Consider the following 17,490-nt stretch of genomic DNA (forward strand, 5'->3'; position numbering starts at 1 on the left):
CTTGAGAAAACTGTTCTGGTTAGTTCTGCTTTGAGCAGTGGGTTGGACTAGGTAACCTCTGGAGGTCCCTCTCAACCTAAATTATTCTATGGCTGTAGTATAAGTAAAATCAGAATGCTCTTGCTAGCAATGCAAGGTTGTACCCACAGTGCCAAGGTAGACAAACAGTACTCCAAGAGCGGGAAAAAAAGTAAGAAGCATGTGAGAACTGGGAACTCCTGCCTTGCAAAGAGACAAGCGGCCCCATGCAAAACAAGAGCTTCCTCCCATTTACAAAACTGAGTGAGATTTGGGTCCTGTCACCTCACGTAGGAGGAAATGAAGCCAGTATTCCCTAGTAAGGAGCAGCTCCCATCTTTTCATAGAATCATAGAATCATAGGATCATTAAGGTTGGAAAAGACCTCTAAGATCATCGAGTCCAACCGTCAACCCAACACCACCATGCCCACTAAACCATGGCCCTAAGCACCTCACCTACACGTCTTTTAAATACTTCCAGGGATGGGGACTCCACCACTTCCCTGGGCAGCCTGTTCCAATGTTTAACCACTCTTCCAGTAAAGACATTTTTCCTCATGTCCAGTCTAAACCTCCCCTGGCACAACTTGAGGCCATTTCCTCTCGTCCTATCGCTAGTTATGTGGGACAAGAGACCGACACCCCCCTCACTACAACCTCCTTCCAGGTAGTTGTAGAGCGCGATGAGGTCTCCCCTGAGCCTCCTTTTCTGCAGGCTAAACAACCCCAGTTCCCTCAGCCGCTCCTCATAAGACTTGTTCTCCAGACCCCTCACCAGCCTCGTTGCCCTTCTCTGGACACGCTCCAGCACCTCAACGTCCTTCTTGTAGTGAGGGGCCCAAAACTGAACACAGTATTCGAGGTGCGGCCTCACCAGTGCCGAGTACAGGGGCACGATCACTTCCCTATTCCTGCTGGCCACACTATTTCTGATCCAGGCCAGGATGCCATGGGCCTTCTTGGCCGCCTGGGCACACTGCTGGCTCATGTTTAACCGGCTGTCAACCAGCACCCTCAGGTCCTTTTGCTGCAGGGCAGACTGCCTGTTATGGCAGCAAGCCCCTTGCTGCATGCAAGCGGCAGCTTCTGAGCCTTCCTGCTCTGCAGCAGCCACTGGACATAGGAGCTGCCTCCCTCAGGGAAACCTATGGCTTTTTTACAAGGCAGCAGCTTCTGCTGAGGAATACACCCACAGGTCACCAAAAAGTGTCACTCTGATAACAGACAAAGGCATATATGTTATAAAGTGTCAGCTGACTTTGGATACCCCGTCTCAGACAGCTGTGAAATGGGATTCATGTAATCTTAGAATACCGTAAGATACTCATCTGCAGCTTAGTTAACCACTTGGAGATCTTTTATATTTAATGAAAACAAATAGGGGTGGGTTTTTTGTTTTTGTTTTTTTTTCCTATCATACAGTTTTCCTCACTGATTTTAATATCAGCTTCACAGTAGAATGAATTTCCCGTCCTGGTGCTTTTTTCTCTCCATTGATATGGTGACTTAGTCGGCTGTAGGCCTGTGTACTGTAGCTGTCCAGATATGATCAGACAAATCTCACCTAAAATGGTATAAAGTGCCCACAGTTCTACTGGAATGGCTGGGAGTTACTGGTGTCCAACACCCCGAAAATCACAGTTCAAAGTGTCACAAGAAGGCATCAATATGGATTGGACAGCTTACATCACAGCAAATAAAGAACATGTATTACAGCAAGAATGGGTACATATGCGTGCATAAATACATGAGGGGTATCTGGACTCCGTGCCATGTTTGCCATCTCTGTGCTCCTGGCCTCGTGTGGGAGAAGTGCTAGAAAAATTTTTACTATACTTACAAAGCATATGGGGGGAATTAGAGGGTTTTTTCTTCTGTTTGATTTTAAACTACATATTTTTATCCTGTAACAGTATGGCACAGCAAATCATGCTACAGAGGATTGAATGAGGTCTGCATCCCATTACTATTGCTGCTGGCTTCATAGTGCTAAAACATTCCCTGTGATTCTGATAGCTCTGCAGATTGGTGCAGTGTTCTCCGTGGCCAGTATGTAAAACACTGCTGCAAAAAAAAGTCTCTCCAATAAGAAAGAGTTTCTTTTAATAGGTGCAGCAAAGGTATTCACGCTAACTGCACTGCTCCTGTATTATTTTTGGTATGAGCTGAACATGTATCTGAGAGGCTATTTCAGCCTATAGGTTTAAAGCTTTAAAACACTGTGTCCTTGAAAAGTCCTCAGTCTCGTCTATCTAATGGAAAACTTACAACTTTTATGAAAGCAGTTAGTGGTGTAGCACATCTGCAAATAAACATCTAGGCTGGTTGTCAGCCAACAGTCTGCGCTACAAGGTGCTGGGTGTCCTTTAATCCCATTTAGTTTCTATGGGAACTGAAGGTATTTAGCACATTGCAAGATCGACCCAGCACCCTTCAAGATAAGAATATATGATTCTTAATTGTAAATTCTTACTTCACAGCTGGTGCAAGAAGAAGTTGCCAGAAATGGTTCTTTTCTTTCCGGTTGAACATGGAATCTCATGTGAGATTGGGGTTAAAAAATAAAGAAGCTGGATGTTATTTTAGGATCTATTTTTCTTACACCCCATTATGACTCCAAATCAAAGAGAAATTGTCACAACTAACTTTAGTCTTGAACCATGGGCTGGGCACTTTCATGGAAGATGATAACAATTAACCCTTATGATCCTAAAGCAATACAAGTCTTTTGATACATTTCAGCAAGACTGGACAATATTTCTAAAAAAACGACAGTGAAGCCAACAAAAACCCCAATCTGCTGTTATGAAGTCATCTTGACTACCAGGACATTAAATGTCAATGGAACACACTGTGGAAAACTTCCAGTAGGAAAACCAGCACTCTCTTAGGAAAGGACAAACCAGCTTAGAGTAGTATAAGAACACTGACCTTACTGTCTTCCCATACTGCAAAGAAACTTCAGCATCCAAATTTTTTTCTGAAAATTAAGCATGTTATGTATCTGACTGGGAATGTCAAAATGCTTATTAACACTTTGTGGCAATCCCCAAAACAGGATGATGTGCAATTCTCATATTCCAAAATGACAGTCCTTTCTCATTTGAACTTTAGGAAACTCCGTGTTGCTTGATTGCATTATAGTGATTTTTGGACTGTATCTTTGCCTTCCAAAAGGGGAAAGTGACATGTGCTTCTGTACACATAATCTCTCACAAACACTGTTTTGATAAAGCTTGTTCTGGCATTATTTTTGGCTAGAAACTTTGATCCTGAAAATCAATTCTCTTCCTGAAGGAAATACTAAACTATATGAGAAGTGTCTCAGGAACAAATGGTCTTTAGTCTAATCTTTACCTTAAGATATTTAGTGTGAATGTTAATGTCCAGTTTTCACTCAATGCTTGTGTTGGTTTTAGTTTCATTATTCCTCAGTGAGCTCTTTTCAGAACTTTGTATCCAAAACTTGCTGCTTCATGAAGAACCCACTAGAAATGGAAGCGCAGACAGGAGCTATTAGTCAGGTATGGAAATTCAATTCTTTTGAGTGTGATCCTCTGGCTTAAATCGGATAATCGCAGACATTGTGAAACTGCAGAAAAGGCAATTTCCAGATATGCCCTTTTCTGCAAGGTGAGCTGCCAAATAATTTCAAGAGGCAATTACAGTAGCTGCAAGAATTAACTGCAGAGTCATGCAGGCTGCTAAGCAGAGTGCAGTACGCTGAGATGGAAGCAGACTCTTACATAATTTAGATGCAGCAAAGGAGTGAGAAATAGCAGACGATGAAGCTTTTCCCACATTATCACCACACTGCGGGTGTTTTCTCCTTATCAGAGCTGCCAAAGCAACACAATTCAAGAACTCAAATCCATTTTTCTATTAAAAAGATTCTGCTTTATGTATCTGTCTCTTGGCAGCTAAACTATTCATACAAAAGGGGGTGTGTGGGGTGAAACAGAGAGCCAAGCTAAACAACCTACAACAGATATGAAAACATCTACAGTAACTGTTAGTAATAAAAAGCAATGAAAAATTTAAATGAAGGCATTTTGACTATGTTCACTACATTTTGGGAGAGGGAATAATTTTAAGGGGCTGGTGGCAGGTTCTCTGGTGCATAAGCCTTGTGGTCAGCTGAGGAACGCTGGACCAAAGGAAGCCAGAGCAACTCCTCCCAGCTGATTAAAGCAGAAGGGCTGGCCTACATTTGCCACTTCAAATAGGCCATGCTGTGTACAACACCAATGTCTTGGAAGGGGGAAAGAGAAAAGGCAAAGGCAAACATGGGTGTTCAGTGCTGTTTTCCACTCTTGTTCATGGAAAGAAAATAACAGAAATGTATCCAAATCAAATACCTCAGCCACCTTGAAGGTGCTTGCAGTTAATCTGATTTGTGGACGCTGCCCCTTGTTGTGTGACAGAGTTTTTGTGACCATGTGGAAGTGGCTGCACTTTCAATTGCACTCCCAGGCATCACAACCTTGTCATATTCCTGAAAACTGGATGTAACAAACACATGGGTTACAGTCGGAGGCTCTCACCTGAATATAAGGTCTGAAGTTTTCCTCGGGGACAGCTGTAGATAATTAGTCAAGAAGTATCTTCAGATGCCCTGCAACCTAGAAAAGTGTCAAATTATTTCAGCAAAATACATGCTTCAGAAGGGCTGCAGCCACAGTCCTAAATAGCTCCAATAATTCTTCTCCCACTTTTTGTAGGCTGGATGTCAGACCATTTGTTTTGGAAAGTATTTGTCTTTTTTTGAGATTCTGGATTAGATTTAAACAAAGGAGAGAGAGTGGTAATATTCAAAACTATATGGATGAAATTCTATTTCCTCATACCATAATGCTTCCCCCTGTAATTTCATATATTAATTTTATATAAGATGACATTAAGGAGCTTGTATACAGGAGTCCCTGGGGAGTGCAAGCAACAGTTCAGCATTGTTATCTGTAAAACATGAACCTTATTTGAGAGCAAAAAGAATAAAAATCTTCCAAGAGTCTTTTCCTGGAGCCAATAATTTCCTGTTTATAAAACACAGTTCTACAAAACATAGCTAACAGCATTTGTTGCAAAGCTGCTGGCATAAAATTTCTGCCCTCTTGATACGTTAAAGAGATTTACATGACATTTTTGTAAGCTAAGGTTCATGTTGCCATGTTCCTAAGGTTAGTGTTGCCATGCTCATCTTCTAAGGACACACAGAGGAAATATCCTCGATATGACCTTCTCTATAAGTGTCCCCCTTCAGGGTATCACTTAGTAACTAGCAATTGCAGTAATAATGTTCACTCTCTGTGGAAAGGGGAAGTGGCAGCAGTGAGGAACAATGACCCACCCAGCAAGCTCATCTACTCAAGAGCAGATGAAGGTGACACCACCTTTTATCACCACCTCTCAGTTCCCAGCTTCCTAATGCAGTTCCCAGTGCAGGGATATGAATGTTGCTTCTGCCTGCTCTTCTCCTACTACTTCCTCAGCAATATGCTGCATGATATTTTTAGGGTGGATGTGAATGAACTGTATCCATCCCACTCTGAATATCAGCATATGTTCAAGCTGTGTTTCACTGGGCACAAGCTGACTTTTGTGTCATACTGCAGTCTCTCTACTTCTTGCATTTCTTCATTTTGAGGAGAGCCATTTTCACACGTGGTACATTAGATAATTCCCTAGGCAGCGGCACAATTTCATTTTGTTTTCACTTGATCCTTTTTAGGAAGCCCTCTGTGTAGATGAAGGGTTATGTCTTATAGCTGTGTCTGTAAGTAATCCCCTCTCTGCACATTGCGTCTTTTTAGGAGTGAAAGTAAGACAAGTGACAGTGAATCCACACAATAAATACCATTTCCAAATCCTGTAGATTTCAAAGCACAAACCCACGTCATTTAATGCTGGTAGAAATCTTGGCTGTGGGCTTTAGGTATCATTCAATAGAAGAAAAGAAGAGAGATTTCATTCCTGCATACAGCAGCATATTCCTGTCTCATAAGGGATAATTCCTGATTTTTGGAGGATATTGAGTGATAGAATGGGGCATGATCTGGTCTATTTTGAAATCTGGTCATCTTCCTGTCAGTCAAGCAATGGACCTATATTTTAGCATGTTATGGATATTTTCGACTAATACTTTCTTCCTTTTTTTTTCCCCATTAAATTTTCCTTGAGGAGCTTGAAGATCCCTCTGTTGTTAATTGGATGTATTCTTTTATCTCTGTCACCACAAATAGCCCACGTGGATATTGGCCAAAAGTTACAATGACAAAAATGCTTGTGCTAATGTCTTTGAAAAATAGCTTTGGAAATTATACAGCTCCTAGCTAATGGGAATCCATATAAGGATAATCAAGCCCATTAATGAGTATGATGTTCATCAGCCTTAGCATGTAAAGCAAAGACATGAGACATTAACACCTCGTGAAGGCTGAAATGGTTTACTGATAGAAGGCAGATGCACTCTAGAGAACCAGCGTGGAAGGAAGCTGCAGCATTGGTCATGCCTCTGATGATAGGAGACAGATCACAGGAGCCAGCTAAAACTATTTTTAAAATGCAGTTTGATTCATTTTTGTGCTATTACCAAAATTTCTGTGTCATCAAATTATGCCAAAAAGAACAATCTGTGGTGAAGACAAAAAAGTTGATGTGTATGTTAATTATGTATTGGGTTTGTAATCCATAAAGAAATCTATTTTAATTTTTTTATTAGTATTCCTTAATTGCACATATTCCCAAGTGATGGAAAAGGCATTTAGGAGCTTTTGTCAGAAGCATTCTGGAGGTTTTAATAACTTATTAAGGAGGATTTTAATGTGGTTTACTTCATATTATAGGCACAGTTTTCATCCTCCAAGTAGGGAGGAGGAAAAATCCTCATTTTTATTTGATTTCCTAAAGGTCAGAAGAAAAGGTTGTGCTTCAGAAGATGAATCTTTCAGATGGGAAAAATATGAAAGAGAAGCAGAAGAGGATGTGACATATGGTGGCTTTAGCAATTATTTTATAATTTATTTATTCTGTTTTCCTACGAAAGAATGTTGTTCTTTTAAAATACTAGCAACCTTAGAAATCGGCATCAGTTAACCACAAAAAATAGACTGTGGCAGAGCAAGCTTTTCTAGTATATGATGATACATCTCCTACATGACCCCTCAAATGACTGGTTTGTTTACTAATTTCTTGCCATATCTGCTGAATGCATACAGCCATAAAGACAGAAAATAATTCTGTGAAAAAGAGCAGGAGATGGCAAAATCTTGAATTTTGTGATATTTTATAGGCTTTACTTTTGTAACACACAAGTGAGCATGAGTTCCTTAAGATTTTTTTCCCAAAGATGACATAAGACCATCTTGGCTTCATCTAAGAAACTGTAGTGTGAGCAATTGATTTGTAAAATCTTCAATTTAATCTCTCAGAAATATTAATAAAGCTGGTAGCTACAATGGTATTTTTGGTGGTACTTTGATGGTTTTCCTGAGGGAAAGGTTGTTTGTATTTACTAATACTTATATGATCTCTGTAGCCACAACTATTTTGTTCATTAAGAGGTGATTTCAATTATAGTAACCTCAAAACATTTTAAAATAAAGTGGAACAGACCTTTAGTCTCTAGCACATTATGAAAGGCAGGGAAACCTGTCAATATTTTTCAGAACTGAGTTATTATTTCAGGCCAATATGAATATTGTTGCTTATGCTAGAAAATATATCACTTCCTACTATTTCATGTTGTATTTGATGGTATTATTCCAGACCAAGAAATTATTGTAACTACAAGTTTCAGATTAGGTTGTTCCAAAAATTGAGAGCAGCCAGCCATCAAAAGGATTGCTTTACATCAATGAGAAAAACTTACAATTTCTTCCCACATGAAAAGAAATCAAGTTAGTATACTATAGCCTCCTATGCAACTAACAGCAGCTACAAAATTATCCAACAGTTTTTTTCAAACTAAATACTTAGTTAACTGTGCTGGGTTTGGCTGGGATAGAGTTAATTTTCTTCATAGTAGCTGGTATGGGGCTGTGTTTTGGATTTCTGCTGAAAACAGTGTTGATAATACAGGGATGTTTTAGGTGCTGCTGAGCAGTGCTGACATAGAGTCAAGGCCTTTTCTGCTTCTCACCAGCGAGTAGGCTGGGGGTGCACAAGAAGCTGGGAGGGGACACAGCTGGGACAGCTGACCCAAACTGGCCAAAGGGATATTCCATACCATATGATGTCATGCTCAGCATATAAAGCTGGGGGAAGAAGAAGGAAGGGGGGGACGTTTGGAGTGATGGCATTTGTCTTCCCAAGGAACCGTTATGCATGATGGAGCCCTGCTTTCCTGGGGATGGCTGAATACCTGCCTGCCCATGGGAAGTAGTCAAGGAATTCCTTGTTTTGCTTTGCTTGCGTGTGCAGCTTTTGCTTTACCTATTAAACTGTCTTTATCTCAACCCATGAGTTTTCTCACTTTTACTCTTCTGATTCTCTCCCCCATCCCACCATGGGGGAGTGAGCGAGCGGCTGTGTGGGGCTTAGTTGCCGGCTGGAGTTAAACCATGGCATTGACACAAGATGGGATTTCTGTAGTATATGGCAATCCGCTACCATTTTGTTCTTAATTCGTATTCTGCAGATGGACCCCTAGCCTGCCTGTTCAATATGTGACAGTCATTTCAAAGTGCGGAAAGTCGATTAAACTGCATTTATGAAATAGGACAACATGAGGAGACATATCATTAGTGTTTTGAACACACTCAAAATGGTAATGTTTCAATTCTGCAGTGAGGTGATATACATACTAATGTCAAAAATACTGAACTACAGCTTCAGAGAATGGAGAGAACAAAGCCAGCTATGCAGAGTTGCCATGGCAGACTTAAAGCCACTCACATGAGAACAAACTATCATATTGAAATTAAAAAAAAAAAATCCCACCATTGCCCAACTCCTTACTGAGTCATTTTACAAATTCATTAATGAGAGTAGAGTTATAACAAAAAAGAAAAGAACTGACTCAGAAGAAGTGGTGAAACTGAGAGACAAGAATGGAGAGATTACTCATGAATAGGCAATACAGTATAAACCATAAAAAGAAATACTAATTTCCCTTAATACATTTTTAACCTGTGGAACTCACTGCCCTGAGATCCTGTTCAGATAAGAAAAAAACTTATCAATTTACTACTGAAAAGAAGATGTAGCAACAGATCAGACTTTAGGAATCAGGAAATTAAACACTCCCAGCCACAACCACCAGCAAGAAAAAGAGAAATTAGATATTCCAAAATGTTTGCCTAGCCTTCCTGTACTATACCCATCTGTGATACCTGTGGCTGTAATTCTTTGGGTGCCTTAAAGTGATGTGACCAGGGCAATTTATTCTGTAGATACCTAAAGCAGTGGATAAGTCACTGGTTAGGTGTGCCCTGCTCTCCCGTTTGATTCTAGATGGAGACAATGTCAGCAAAATGTTTTATGTTTTTTCACCTGGATATCCCTCTTTTCCACTGATGCTGTTCTACCCTTTTCAGCTTGTCTCTCCTTTTATCAACCTTTCTTGCTATTCTTCTCGTATCTTGCATCATCTCTCTACCAATAATGAATAAATCAAAAATAAATGGGGCAAGTAAAGGTGACGAATTAGACAGAAGTCTCCCACCTTCCTGCATTTAGCTCTCTCAGTCCTGAGTCTCTCTGGGGAATGTAGGCTTCTCTAAGCACCTGATTCGAGGGGATTTTGATCTTGACAGCAGCCTGTGGGATACCCCACAAAACAATTGTATTTCAAGAAGTAGCTAACACCTCTGTGAAGAGTTCTGGTATCATTCTCAAGCACACTTATCTGGGAACATTATCTCGGTTTGTAAAAGGAATAATTACAGAGAGAGGTTACACAGCTGACAGTTTTATTAATTCAGTATAGTTGTGCTGGGATAGCACTTCTTTAAGGTCCTCCTTTACTTTCCTTTACAAGGAGAACTGCATGCAGATAAAATATGCCATCCTTTACTAAGATTTTAATACTAGCAGGCCTGTATGTTATTCAAATCCCACCTCAAAAGATGTTTGCCCCACTTATTTTATCCTTCTGCACTTAACCTGTCAGAAGCGACTATTAAATAAATCCCAAGCATTCTTTTGAGATCAATGTGTAAATAAAGCTTTCACTTCCAGGTAAGCTTCACTTGGTCTGACAGAGTTAGACCAAAGAAGATAGGGTTTTTCTCTGTCCATTTAAATCAAGTGATAAAATTTATAGTTAGGTTCTTGAAGCTGCAAAATCATACCTAGTTTCCAAAAAATCCGCAAAACTTCCCTTCTTCAGCTTACATACATAACTTCGGAAATTTAGGTCATGAAAGTTCACAGGGAGATTCTTAAAGTGGCCCACAGAACTTAGGGGCAAGTAATCCCATTGACTTTACTGAGATTTGTGCTTCTTTTTCCTATAATTTTTTTGGATAATCTCTAACTGAAGACACTTGCTCAGTCTTACAGATATGGTACACTTCGTGTTTCTAATCTCATCATCATTTAACTTTCCATTCATATAAAAACCTGTTTAAGTTTTGTGATGTTATGGCCAGGTTCATCTGTGGTCTGGAAGAGAGAGGAAGAAGGACATCTCTATGGCATACAGCCTGGAGAATACACACCCTGTAAATGAGCAGGCAACAGCCCCTGTTACCCTTTCCTGGGAAAAATGGACCTGTCAACACTGTAGCTGCATTGCTTTGAGACATCCCATACTTCTCACATAACTTCCTCAGCACCCTGAAGAAATTATTCTACTTCAAGCGCCTTTGAGCAGGTTTTCTTCACTGTCATGGAATCAAACCTGCCTGCCAGCTCATGAAGAATGCATTGCTTGGTAAATAAAAGTCTACCATCAATTACAGATCCTATCACCACTGTTTCAATCTGTTCTACTTGTCTTAGAAACTCAAAGGGTTGCATGTGAACAGCTGCAATCATTTTTCTGCAAAATTGATCACAAATTTTTTTTTACTCTAGCTTTACTCCCTGGCATATTAATTAAACTGTAATTGGGAAGATCTTTAGTGACATTTTTTGTCAGGTTGATACTGGCATGAGTTCATTTTTTAGTTTTATTAAGACTGGCTTGTGATAATCCTGATATAATTGAGTCGCTTATCAGGGGATCTTCTGCCACTATGTTAATACCTGTCACTTTGGATGCAGAAGAAGGTCCAGTTTGAATCCATTTGAGTTCTGTATGTCCAATAAGGGATTTAAAGACTTTGTTCTGGACTTACATCCTTTTATTTCCTACATTCCATTTGGCTCACAAAATTTCAGTAACTAGTTTTTTAAAATAAGAAATTGATTCCTTTTAAGGGTGCAAAATTGCTTGAGCCAAAACACGCATTAACACTAGCCTTGGCTTCATTTCTAGGTTTCATTTCTCTCAGAAAAGTTAACTTCTGCTCAGCTTTACCTTCTACTGGCACAAACACACAGGATAAAGTCTGTAAAGCTATGCCTCTTGGGAAATGTAAATTGGCAAAAGGTCTACAGAAAGTCAAGTGAATACCTCTTGTGTTCATGGAACTGTGCTAAATTCCAGCCTGAGTTCTCCCATTATTTTTGGACTTGGTTTTGTCTTTCCGTGGTTGTGATAACACCCTAGAGAGTGGAGAGAGGTCTTCCTGCATCTTTTCCTTAAAGAGAAAAAAGCAAAAGTGATAAAAACACTTTCCAACAGCAAAGCTAAGCTTTATTTAAACAAGATAATTTTCAAATAGAAAAAAATCAGATTTTCTGGGTGAGAGAATACATCTGGTCTTAAAAAACACCTCATGCTTCCCTGCCAGCTGTATCCCCTAAGGTACCTTCCTCTCTTGAGTCTTGCTGCCTTTTAGGGGCCACAAAGTTTGCCTGTTTGTTTCTGGATTCAAGTAAAATATTCTTCTTTATGCAGATTTGGCTCAGTTTTACCTGGTTATCATATCTGTTCATCTCAAGCATCTCCCAGTGTCTTCTCATGCTCCAGGTTCCCTGATTGCTCTGATTCTCTCTCTACACTGCGGGAGCTCCCTTGCCTTCTCGTTCCCGAGGTTTTTCTTCTGGAAGATGCAATCTCCACTTCCATCTGCAGGTTTCTGCATGGCACAGTGAAACAGCCAGAACAAGGTGTCTCCTTGCTACCTGGGCAACCCTTCAGCAAAACCAAATGCAGAACTGCATTCAACATATGGTGAACAAACCAGCAAAACAGATTCCAGGCACAACAATTGTAATTGTTATAGGCACCCCCTATAACAACCCAGGATACATTTTGAGGAGGAAACCTTACTAGTGATCATAGTCAGAACTAGGTTCTTTCTTACATTCCACAAACTTTCCCTCACAGATGACTTCAATGTTGACCATAATATGGAATGTGTTCCAGTGTCCTGGAGCATATTGGTAAAAAGTAAAAATAAAATAAAATAAAAAAAAAAGTAACAGAGTAAAAAGTGCCATAGCAGAACACCACTGATAAAAAAGCATTTCTTTTTTATTAACCTTCCACCTTGACTAGGTGTCCCAAATATAAGACGAGGATTCCAATTTCAGTCCATCACAATGAGAATTTTCTGGTTCCTCCCAAAATACTAAGCTTTGATAATATATCTATTAGTTTGAACTCTATTCATTTCAACAACCAATGTCTTTGCTTTCATATTGCTTGTGTTAGCATCATGAAAGAGCTGCATATTCCATACCAAATGGTGGATTCACTGTGCATATGCAATAAGACAGGTTTTGAGAACTGTAATGTACGCCTATGACATTCACAGATGCTGTGGGCTTAATATATGTACAAGACAGAACTCCAGTGCAACCCTTGTGCATCCAGTGTCCTCAAGAAGTAGATTTACTGTGCCTGTTCAGCATTCAACTAATGCAGAGAAAATCTGATGCACAGAAGTGACAGATTTCCTTCCTACAGCCAGACTGATACATTCTTCTCATGTTTGTGTAGGGTGCGACAGGGAAAGGCCACCAAGGAGGAAGATGGCATAAAAGAGATGCTGCTGTTCATATTTCACAGCCATTTCTGTGTTGCATCCAGAAGGAAGGTTGTCAGGGCAGGACAAGAGATGATGTGTACTGCTTCAGTGGATTGTGCACAGGTGTTGGGCCACAGGCTCAGGATCTCTATCCTAAACTATCACACAAAAAGAGTCACCTAAAGCCATTGGAACATTTCTTTTTTTCTGCTATTTTTGGATGAAACGTGATGGAAATGCTTCAGTAGTAATAGTGCCAGATGCAATAACAGAAGCAGCGATAATGGCCCATTTTTTTCTCTTGAGGAAAATTCCAAGTACTCAAAAGAATGTGAAAACGAACCTCATGGCAGTAATAACTGAGATGTGCCACCATACCAACAACAACCCTGACAAGCAATCACTCTACATTACATTCAGTAAAATTCCAACCTACAGCAGCTTTCTATTCAGATAGAAAAAGAGCCACATAAGTGACTACAGAAGTCAGAAGAAAACAGGATAAGACGGGCAGATTTCTGGGAGTTCCCCAATGTTCCTTCAAACTGATATGAATACCACTGAACAGATGAAACCAATCCATTATTTGTCATGTTTAGTTGGGCCAGGGTACAGAGCTCTTCTTCACTGTCAAGTTTGTCATTCTAATGTATTTCACAGATGTTTGGAGATTGGATGCTGTATGCTGGATAAAATTTTAATTTCAATTTTTCTAATTGCATTTCTCTGTTTTCACTTGCTCAGACTATCTTCCGTCTGTTACTCTTTAGTTTTTTCCTCCATGATGATGTATGTAAAAACAAAGTTAGGTGCTCTTTCAGACTTTCAGATTCAGAAAATAAACTACAAAACTGCAAAGGAAGTATGAAAATAGTAAGCCAAACTCGTAATTTTGTATCTACATTGGGACTGCAAATGCATTGAACATTATGAGATATGACTTGTTGATGTGATGGAAAGTTGGAATGATTTCATCAAAGTACTTTCAATAGCAATGATCTTTGAACCTACATGAAACAAAACAGCCAAAGTGTTTTTAGTATATAAAGCTCAATAATAAAGTTTTAAGTAAAAGTCTGGTTTTGTCAGGTTTTTTTAATTTTTAAAAATGTAGTGGTGGGTTAATTTTGTAAGCTGAACATTCTAAGCCCTGAAAACTATTTCTTGTCTTTGACAAATGCACAAGATTCTTCTTCACTTAATTGGATTTTTGAAAAATGTTAACACATCTTTCATTGATTTTTAACAAAATGCTATATTATGTTCATGGGGAGTTTAGAAATAAACAAAAAAAATGTTTTGAGCCCTTCTTGAGAAATGAGTTGTAGTCACAACTAGTTTTACTATACAAACTAGTGTAAATTACCTATAAATAATGTGTCTCTGCTGAACACAATAGGAAAAAAGATGAGTACAAGCTAAAAGTTTGTGGTAATAAGAAATTATCTTTCTCAAAACAAACGATAATGCTCTTATGCATTCATTATTTGGTTATTGCCAAGAGAAGGAAGGAAGGAAGGAAGGAAGGAAGGAAGGAAGGAAGGAAGGAAGGAAGGAGGGAGAAAAGAAGAAAGGAAGGAAGGGAGGAAGGGAGGAAGGGAGGTCATTTCTGATGAGCTGGTTCTTGATTTTTTTTTTACTGAAGTCTGTGGCATCAAGCCTGAGCTGGAGGGAAGATATTAGTAAGATTACTCTCATCATATATCCTTAAATTTTGGGCTAAAGACAACACTGCAATTTTCTAATTTTTCATCTTGTACCCTTTTTTTCAAACTGCCGTATACTGTTAGGGACTGCTGAATCTGGCAGCCTGATAGACATGAGGCTCCATGCTTCCAGGTCCAACCAGCAGTGAGGGTGAGCTTGTATTCCCAAAAAGCATGCATACGAGCACACGTATACAACTGTCCTGGTTTCAGCAGGGATAGAGTTAATTTCCTTCCTAGGAGCTGGTACAGTGCTGTGGTTTGGATTTAGGATGAGAACAAAGTTGATAACACACCAATGTTTTAGTTGTCTCTAAGCAGTGCTTACACTAGTCAAGGACTTTTCAGCTTCCCATGCTCTACCGGCTGAGAAGGCTGGAGGTGCACAAGAAGCTGGGAGGGGGCACAGCCGGGACAGCTGACCCCAACTGGCCAAAGGGATATTCCATAGCATGTGACGTCATGCTCAGCATATAAAGCTGGGGGAAGAAGAAGGTTGGGGAGGGACGTTTGGAGTGATGGCGTTTGTCTTCCCAAGTAACCATTACGCGTGATGGAGCCCTGCTTTCCTGGAGATAGCTGAACACCTGCCTGCCCATGGGAAGTGGTGAATGAATTCCTTGTTTTGCTTTGCTTGTGCATGCGGCTTTTGCTTTGCCTATTAAACTGTCTTTATCTCAACCCACAAGTTTTCTCACTTTTACCCTTCCGATTCTCTCCCCCATCCCACCGTGGGGGAGTGAGCGAGCGGCTGTGTGGGGCTTAGTTGCTGGCTGAGGTTAAACCACAACAACAACACATATATACATACATATACATACACAGATCAACACATAGAGAAACACTCTTTCAAACACACATGGCACCAATGGCCTTGTCCACTGCCCTCCTGTGACAGCCCTGGTTATTAGGATTGCCCTGCTTGTCATTGTTCCTCTGTGCATCTCTGTGTTTGTGGAGATAAGTCTTCAGTCACAAACCCAAACTCATATCTTTAAAGAAAACCCTGGTTAAAACATTTTAAGTGGTAGAGAATCCACTGTAGAAGTTGTTAACTGGTGTTTATGTCATTTATACTCACAGGTAACATGGACATGTTGTTTCTATCTTAAAGCTATCCAGTTGTTTCTATACTAAACCTATCTAGTTTCAATTTCCAGACACTGGATATATTACCTTGGTTAATTATACAATAGAAACTTCTTCTTTCAAATGACCTGTCCACAAGCAGCTACTTACAAAGACATCAAGCTATTTCATATTTTTGCTTCTCTAAATACACTGAATGTGTTTTAATTGAGATCAAGTGCTGTTTTAAAGGAAATCTCCTGTCATCCCCACTTATGACTCCTAGCTTCTTCTCATGACAGAGCCTTGAATTGCACAGACTGGACTCTAGATGAACCCAAATCTGGATGAGTATGTGTTTCAGGAGATTTTTAATGTGATCCTGTCACTTATGAGCATGCAAACAACAGGAACAGACTAGAAGTAGTATTAAATAAAACTTTCATCCATTTGTAGTGTGGATGATTGGCACCCAGCACTAGGTGTATTATTCTGCAGATTCACTGCTACAACTTGCATATTATTACTTGCCAATGCAAACTCAGACACGTCTGAGTCTCTCAATTTAAGACATCGGCACCTCATCCCCATTGGTCTCTTCCAAACTCATTTCTAATTTTCACTGCCCATGAAATGAGTACAACCATTTTTCTCAGTGGCATCCTCATCAAGGAAAATGCCTTATGCTTAACACGGAGCTCACTGTCTCTTTCAGTCAAAAAAGTTGTCCTGACTGATCATATGCAAATCCTGGTTCCCTGGACTTTTAAATCATTCTCTAAGATCTTTCTTTCCAGAATAGTTTTCCATCCTTTACAATAAATGGTTTTACAGGTGACCAATTTAAATTAAACATCCTATTTGCCTATACTAAATAAAGCATCCCATTTAACAGATCCTGGTGTGCTGCTTCTTCAGTAATCCATCGTCTTCATTGCTTATCACAGCCTTGACCTATGTGTCATCTCCAACTCTTTACCAAAAGTGCTTTTCCACTCTAATCCAAGTCACTGATAGAGATACCAAATAATATAGAATGAAGAATTGACTGCTAGAGGACACTATTAGAAAGAGATTTTCTCAAAAAAAAAAAAAAAAAAAAAAAAGCATCCCCTCCCCCTTATAACACTTTTGGTATCTATTGTGTACTGTGTTTGCACAGTTTTGTCCTAGTTTTTAAATTAAATGGCATGTGGTACCAATCCAGATGCCTCACAGAAGTCTCTGTTAATAGTGCTATTGCCCGCATGGTCAATGATTTACACTTTGCCTAATCCGCTAGGCTAAGTGCCTTCTGCAAAGTATCCTGGCTCCTGACTGAGATGTTTCATGGTAAAAGTTCAGTAAGTTATGAACTTTCCACCCCATCCTCTTCATTATGGCTGGATCTCCTTAAAGAACTGAAAAGAAGTATGTACTAACTGCAGCTGATCATCAGAGTAGGAATAAAACTTAGGGGTTTATGCATTGAACACTAGGCAATGCTATTTTTTCAGTGTTATATGAATTGTTAACATGAGATTTTTTTAACTCAGTTATAAAGAGACATCTGTGGCTTTAACATCTGTGTCTGCGTCTCAGTGCAGGTTTGCCTGCAGGACTACTTTGTGAGACAGACAGTGGAGTCTTCTGTCTGTGGGTTATGATTTTGTGAGAGTGATGGTGCTTTGCACACTT

At 39.7% G+C, this 17,490-nt stretch overlaps 1 long non-coding RNA gene across 1 annotated transcript in view; it reads right to left on the minus strand.

Annotated features, from left to right (window-relative positions):
• Positions 1 to 17,490, minus strand: part of LOC143157763 (uncharacterized) — a 104,105-nt gene that overhangs the window by 42,745 nt on the left and 43,870 nt on the right. The window contains exon 3 of the long non-coding RNA XR_012994841.1: positions 4,565 to 4,642. This is a non-coding gene — a long non-coding RNA (uncharacterized LOC143157763). The remainder of the gene's footprint in view (positions 1 to 4,564; positions 4,643 to 17,490) is intronic.

Source organism: Aptenodytes patagonicus, chromosome 3 (genome assembly GCF_965638725.1).
Source record: "Aptenodytes patagonicus chromosome 3, bAptPat1.pri.cur, whole genome shotgun sequence".
Lineage (NCBI taxonomy): Eukaryota > Metazoa > Chordata > Aves > Sphenisciformes > Spheniscidae > Aptenodytes > Aptenodytes patagonicus.